The sequence below is a fragment of the Rattus norvegicus genome, chromosome 14, assembly GCF_036323735.1.
Source record: "Rattus norvegicus strain BN/NHsdMcwi chromosome 14, GRCr8, whole genome shotgun sequence".
NCBI classification, from domain to species: domain Eukaryota; kingdom Metazoa; phylum Chordata; class Mammalia; order Rodentia; family Muridae; genus Rattus; species Rattus norvegicus.
In genome coordinates this window covers 4,774,580-4,781,383 of record NC_086032.1, presented here as the reverse complement: position 1 = coordinate 4,781,383, position 6,804 = coordinate 4,774,580, and the positions used below count along the sequence as shown (strand labels likewise).

Sequence of the window (6,804 nt, the reverse complement as noted above, 5' to 3'; positions counted from 1 at the left end):
AATTCCTTTACACGTCATCCATGTCAAGCTATAGTGAACATTTAATATGAGAAGGATGCCACGCAACGGCTCCAGATGGAAACAAACAGGCACCCACAAGGCAGAAAACGGGGAGCGCAAGGGCAACTGCACGGAGAGTGTTTGTAACAGCCATGGTTATATACACCTGGAATCCTTATTGGCAGGAGACTCACGCAGGAGGATTGCCAGTAGTTTGAGAGCCACTAGGACCTCATACCTAGAACCAGGCCAACCAACATGGCAGTCTCAAAAATAAATTAGTAAATAAATAAATAAATACAAAACAAACTAAAAGTACTTTTACAAATGGTGGGAAAATGGCATGGACTCCAAGGCAGAGACACATGAGAAAAATAAAAAAAGGTGTAGGGAACCATATTGGATTTGGGCCTGGCCACTTTGTGACTGTATGGCCACAGTTAAGATTATTGCCATAAAGTCATGAGATTGTTGGACAAGCCTCTCCCATGAATTTATGGAACAGGAAGAAAAGACCAAGTATCTCCGCAGTAAACACCCGGTGTCTCCACTGCATGACCTCAGCTGAGCCCGGCTGATGCATGTGGAACCCACACACCTGGGCCACACCTGGGTGGTGGTCAATTTACTTCTGCCTTTTGCTTCCTCAGCCTTTATCCTGGAGATTTAGGCTGGTCTTCTCAGATTTCTCCCTAATTAATTCAGGATTCTTAGTCCCTCTTTTGTTACCAAAGTCAAGAGCCAGGGTTTCCTACTGTGCTTCCCAGATATTTTCTACCTGGAGACTCAGGTATATAAGTGGTGAATAAAGCTACAGGCAATTCTTCTGCTCTTCCTCTCTCTCTCTCTCTCTCTCTCTCTCTCTCTCTGTCTCTCTCTCTCTCTTCCTCTCCTGGCTTGACACAATAACCTGTGTGTGTGTGTGTGTGTGTGTGTGTGTGTGTGTGTGTGTGTGTGTGTGTTTCTTTAATCCCACAGGCTTTCGCCCGATTCTCGGTACCGTGTCGGTACAGGCGCTGACAAAAAAGGAAATAATTATGATAGTTTTTGCATTCAGAATGATTAAAGTCAGAAGTGTGCAGCTATAAAAGGATATATAGTCCTCTTTAAAGTTTTTTCCCAAGACCTATTTATTTCTAAATAAACGATTTTTAAGAGTTACTTATTTCTTCTTATGAGTATGAGAATTTTGCCTGCATGTGTGTAGGTGCACCATACGCACGCCTGGCGCCCACTGAAGGCAAATCAAAGAGCGTCAGATCTTCTCGGGCACCAGGCTCACTGTATGAGACAGGAGACTGAGGCGCAGGATCCCACTGTTTAGGGCGTCAGAAAAGGGCCCAGCTTGAGCACTGGTAGGGGAGACTTCCTTTAACAGAACGGAAGGGAAGAGCTCAGGGAAGATGATTGTGGAGCAGTAATTAAGGGTTGCAAATTATCGCAAGAGGGTGGATTTGCTGACAGGAGTTTCGCTGCCCTCCATTATAATTGGGAGTAAGAATTAAGGAAATATGACAGAGACAGTCAAACCTTTGGCTGGTACCCAGCGTGCCACTCACCGCGATTCTGTCCCGCCAGACGGTTCATCAAATAGGACTTCCCTGTACGATACAATCCAACAATAGCCACGACTACCACTGGCTGAGAAATCTTGTCCAGAATCTCTATGGCTTTCTGGTTCACTGACAGCCATTCAATGTGGTTTTCCACCAGACAAATGGGAGCAATTTGTGGTTGGATCATAGCAACCTGCTAACCTCCAGACCAATCTAGGATAGGAGAAAGAGTGTAAAGTCATACTCCTCCTCACAGCCACCCAACGGCACAGCGGCTAGGACTGGTGACCTTTGTAGGTTTCCTGTTGGCAGCGTGTACCCTCACAGGGCAGCGAGCAACCTCCCGTTCCCTTGTACGGAGGGCCTTCTTCTTTCTTCATTATTCTTCCAAGTTCTAAAGAAGCTTTGATAATACATGGGCTGCTCTCATCCATAAGGTTTTAATTCAATGTAATAAAATCCAAACAATAGTGGCCTTCATCAGGGTCACTCTATGATATGTGCTAAGTCCTGTATGAACACCTTTAGCATGTGACCTTGAAAAACCTGGAAGTCCTTCCAAGTTACGGATTATTGCACCCATGCTATAAGTGAGAAAAGCAAGTTCCCAAAAACAATAACAACCAAGCAAAATGGCAGATTAGTGGACTCTAAGCCCTCGGTCTCTCCATGAATAGATTTTAAAATGGCTGAAAATAAGTATTTGAAAGACACCCATGAATTACACAAACACTGAGATATGCAGCTGAATAAAGGGTGGGAATTACATGTGCATTTGTTTGACTTTTTACTTTCTACCTCCACCCCACCTGACATAGGTTCTGTCTGCAGGAAGCAATTAAGAGCTTAATTGCAACAGGCTAACCTGGGGCTAACCTGGTCTCAGTTTTACCTAACTTGGATTTCAAGTAGGGATTATATCTTGAACATGAAAACAAATCTCAACATGAGCAAACAAGTAGAAAAAAGATCCACTTTGTAAAATTGAGAACTTTTGTGCATCAAATGATTCTATAAAGAGAGTAGAACAGCAACCCAAGAACGGGTGATGAGCACTTATAAATCGCACATGTGATAAAGGATTTCCATCTTAAACAACGTAGCTGTATGATTGATCACAGACAACTCAGTTTTAAAATGAGAAAAGCACTGGGTTAGATATTTCTGCAAAGAAGGTTTACAAACGTCCATAATCACACAAGATAATATTCTATATTACCTTGTAGAAGAAAACTCTAAAGTGTAGAAAAAAATTATTTGAAAAAGAAACAATGTGAGACACCACCCAGACCTGAAGGGAACCGGTCAACAGTACTCTGCACCCAAATCCCGTGGTAGGAAGAGCTAAACCTTCAGAGAGGCAGACACGCCTGGGAAGCCAGAAGAGACTACACTCTGCCCACATTTCTGACTCCAGAGGAAAACCCCTAATACCATCTGGGACCCCGGTGCAAGGGGGGCCCCGGGAAAAGGCAGCGCAGGCCCTCCTGGTTGCCGCCCTCACGGAGAGCTCAAAAGCAGCCACCCACGAGCAACTTCAGCCGCAGGACCTCAGGTAAGACCAACTTTTCTGCTCCAAGCAACCTGCCTGGTGGACTCAGGACACAGGCCCACAGGAACAGCTGAAGACCAGTTGACAGGAAAGATTACACGCCCAAAAGCAGAACACTCTGTTCCTATAACTGGCTGAAAGAAAACAGGAAAACAGGTCTACAGCACTCCTGACACACAGGCCTATAGGATGATCTAGCCACTGTCAGAAATAGCAGAACAAGGTAACACCAGAGACAACCTGATGGTGAGAGGCAAGCGCAGGAACCCAAGCACCAGAAACCAAGACTACATGGCATCAATGGAGCACAATTCTCCCACCAAAGCAAACAATGAATATCCAAACACACCAGAAAAGCAAGATCTAGATTTAAAATCACATTTGATCATGATGATGGAGGACTTCAAGAAAGACATGAAGAACTCCCTTAGAGAAACGCAGAAAAACATAAACAAGTAGAAGCCTATAGAGAGGAATCACAAAAATCCCTGAAAGAATTCCATGAAAACACAATCAAACGGGTAAAGGAATTGAAAATGGAAATAGAAGCAATAAAGAAAGGACACAGGGAAACAACCCTGGATAAGGAAAGATATAAACATCACAAACAGAATACAAGAGATAGAAGAGAGAATCTCAGGAGCAGAAGATTCCATAGAAATCATCGACACAACAGTCAAAGATAATGTAAAACGGAAAAAGCTACTGGTCCAAAACATACAGCAAATCCTGGACTCAATGAAAAGATCAAACCTAAGGATAATAGGTATAGAAGAGAGTGAAGACTCCCAGCTCAAAGGACCAGTAAATATCTTCAACAAAATCATAGAACAAAACTTCCCTAACCTATGAAAGAGATGCCCATAAACATACAAGAAGCCTACAGAACTCCAAACAGATTGGACCAGAAAAGAAACTCCTCCCGTCACATAGTTGTCAAAACACCAAATGCACAAAATAAAGAAAGAATATTAAAAGCAGTAAGGGAAAAAGGTCAAGTAACATATAAAGGCAGACCTATCAGGATCACACCAGACTTCTCACCAGAGACTATGAAAGCCAGAAGATCCTGGACAGATGTCATACAGACCCTAAGAAAACACAAATGCCAGCCCTGGTTACTATATCCTGCAAAACTCTCAATTAACACAGATGGAGAAACCAAGATATTCCATGACAAAACCAAACTTACACAATATCTTTCTACAAATCCAGCGCTACAAAGGATAATAAAGGGTAAAGCCCAACATAAGGAGGCAAGCTACACCCTAGAAAAAGCAAGAAACTAATCGTCTTGGCAACAAAACAAAGAGAAGAAAAGCACACAAACATAATCTCACATGCAATATGAATATAACAGGAAGCAATAATTACTATTCCTTAATATCCCTCAACATCAATGGTCTCAACTCTCCAATAAAAAGACATAGATTAACAAACTGGATACGCAACGAGGACCCTGCATTCTGCTGCCTACAGGAAACACACCTCAGAGACGAAGACAGACACTACCTCAGAGTGAAAGGGTGGAAAACAACTTTCCAAGCAAATGGCCTGAAGAAGCAAGCTGGAGTAGCCATTCTAATATCGAACAAAATCAATTTTCAACTAAAAGTCATCAAAAGAGATAAGGAAGGACACTTCATATTCATCAAAGGAAAAATCCACCAACATGAACTCTCAATCCTAACTATCTATGCTCCAAATACAAGGGCACCTACATACATAAAAGTTACTTTACTAAAGCTCAAAGCACACATTGCACCTCACACAATAATAGTAGGAGATTTCAACACCCCACTCTCATCAATGGACAGATCATGGATACAGAAATTAAACAGAGACATAGACAGACTAAGAGAAATGATGAACCAAATGGACTTAACAGATATTTACAGAACATTCTATCCTAAAACAAAAGGATATACCTTCTTCTCACCACCTCATGGTACTTTCTCCAAAATTGACCATATAATTGGTCATAAAACAGGCCTCAACAGATACAGAAAGATAGAAATAATCCCATGCGTCCTATCAGACCACCATGGGCTAAAGCTGGTCCTCAATAACAATAAGGGAAGAATGCCCACATATACATGGAAGTTGAACAGTGCTCTACTCAATGATAACCTGGTCAAGGAAGAAATAAAGAAAGAAATTAAACACTTCTTAGAATGTAATGAAAATGAAGGTACAACATACCCAAACTTATGGAACACAATGAAAGCTTTGCTAAGAGGAAAACTCATAGCTCTGAGTGCCTGCAGAAAGAAACAGGAGAGAGCATATATCAGCAGCTTAACAGCACACCTAAAAGCTCTAGAACAAAAATAAGCAAATACACCCAGGAGGAGAAGAAGGCAGGAAATAATCAAACTCAGAGCTGAAATCAACCAAGTAGAAACAAAAAGGACCATACAAAGAATCAACAGAACCAAAAGTTGGTCCTTTGAGAAAATCAACAAGATAGATAAACCCTTAGCCAGACTAACAAGAGGATACAGAGAGTGTGTACAAATTAACAAAATCAGAAATGGAAAGGGAGACATAACTACAGAATCAGAGGAAATTCAAAAAATCATCAGATCTTACTATAAAAGCCTATATTCAACAGAACTTGAAAATCTGCAGGAAATGGACAATTTCCTAGACAGATACCAGGTACCGAAGTTAAATCAGGAACAGATAAACCAGTTAAACAACCCCATAACTCCTAACGAAATAGAAGCAGTCATTAAAGTTCTCCCAACCAAAAAGAGCCCAGGTCCAGACGGGTTTAGTGCAGAATTCTATCAGACCTTCATAGAAGACCTCATACCAATACTATCCAAACTATTCCACAAAATTGAAACAGATGGAGCGCTACCGGTTTCCTTCTATGAAGCCACAATTACTCTTATACCTAAACTACACAAAGACCCAACAAAGAAAGAGAACTTCAGACCAATTTCCCTTATGAATATTGACGCAAAAATACTCAATAAAATTCTGGCAAACCGAATCCAAGAGCACATCAAAACAATCATCCATCATGATCAAGTAGGCTACATCCTAAGCATGCAGGAGTGGTTTAATATATGGAAAACCATTAACGTAATCCATTATATAAACAAACTGAAAGAACAAAGCCACATGATCATTTCATTAGATGATGAGAAAGCATTTGACAAAATTCAACACCCCTTCATGATGAAAGTCCTGGAAAGAATAGGAATTTAAGGCCCATACCTAAACATAGTTTAAGCCATATACAGAAAACCAGTAGCTAATATTAAACTAAATGGAGAGAAACTTGAAGCACTCCCAGTAAAATCAGGGCCTAGACAAGGCTGCCCACTCTCTCCCTACTTATTCAATATAGTTCTTGAAGTTCTAGCCAGAGCAATCAGACAACAAAAGGAGATCAAGGGATACAGACTGGAAAAGAAGAAGTCAAAATATCACTATTTGCAGATGATATGATAGTATATTGAAGTGATCCCAAAAGTTCCACCAGAGAACTACTAAACCTGATAAATACCTTCAGCAAAGTGGCTGGGTATAAAATTAACTCAAATAAATCAGTAGCCTTCCTCTACACCAAAGAGAAACAAGACGAGGAAGAAATTAGGGAAATGACACCCTTCATAATAGTACCAAATAATATAAAGTACCTCAGTGTGACTTTAACCAAGCAAGTAAAAGACCTGTATGATA

At 41.0% G+C, this 6,804-nt stretch overlaps 1 long non-coding RNA gene across 2 annotated transcripts in view; it reads right to left on the bottom strand.

The window, feature by feature from the left end:
- The window catches only part of LOC134481817 (uncharacterized), a 36,511-nt gene that overhangs the window by 18,557 nt on the left and 11,150 nt on the right, over positions 1 to 6,804 (bottom strand). For both annotated transcript variants that reach the window (XR_010057661.1, XR_010057662.1), the window contains exon 2: positions 1,560 to 1,769. This is a non-coding gene — a long non-coding RNA (uncharacterized LOC134481817). The remainder of the gene's footprint in view (positions 1 to 1,559; positions 1,770 to 6,804) is intronic.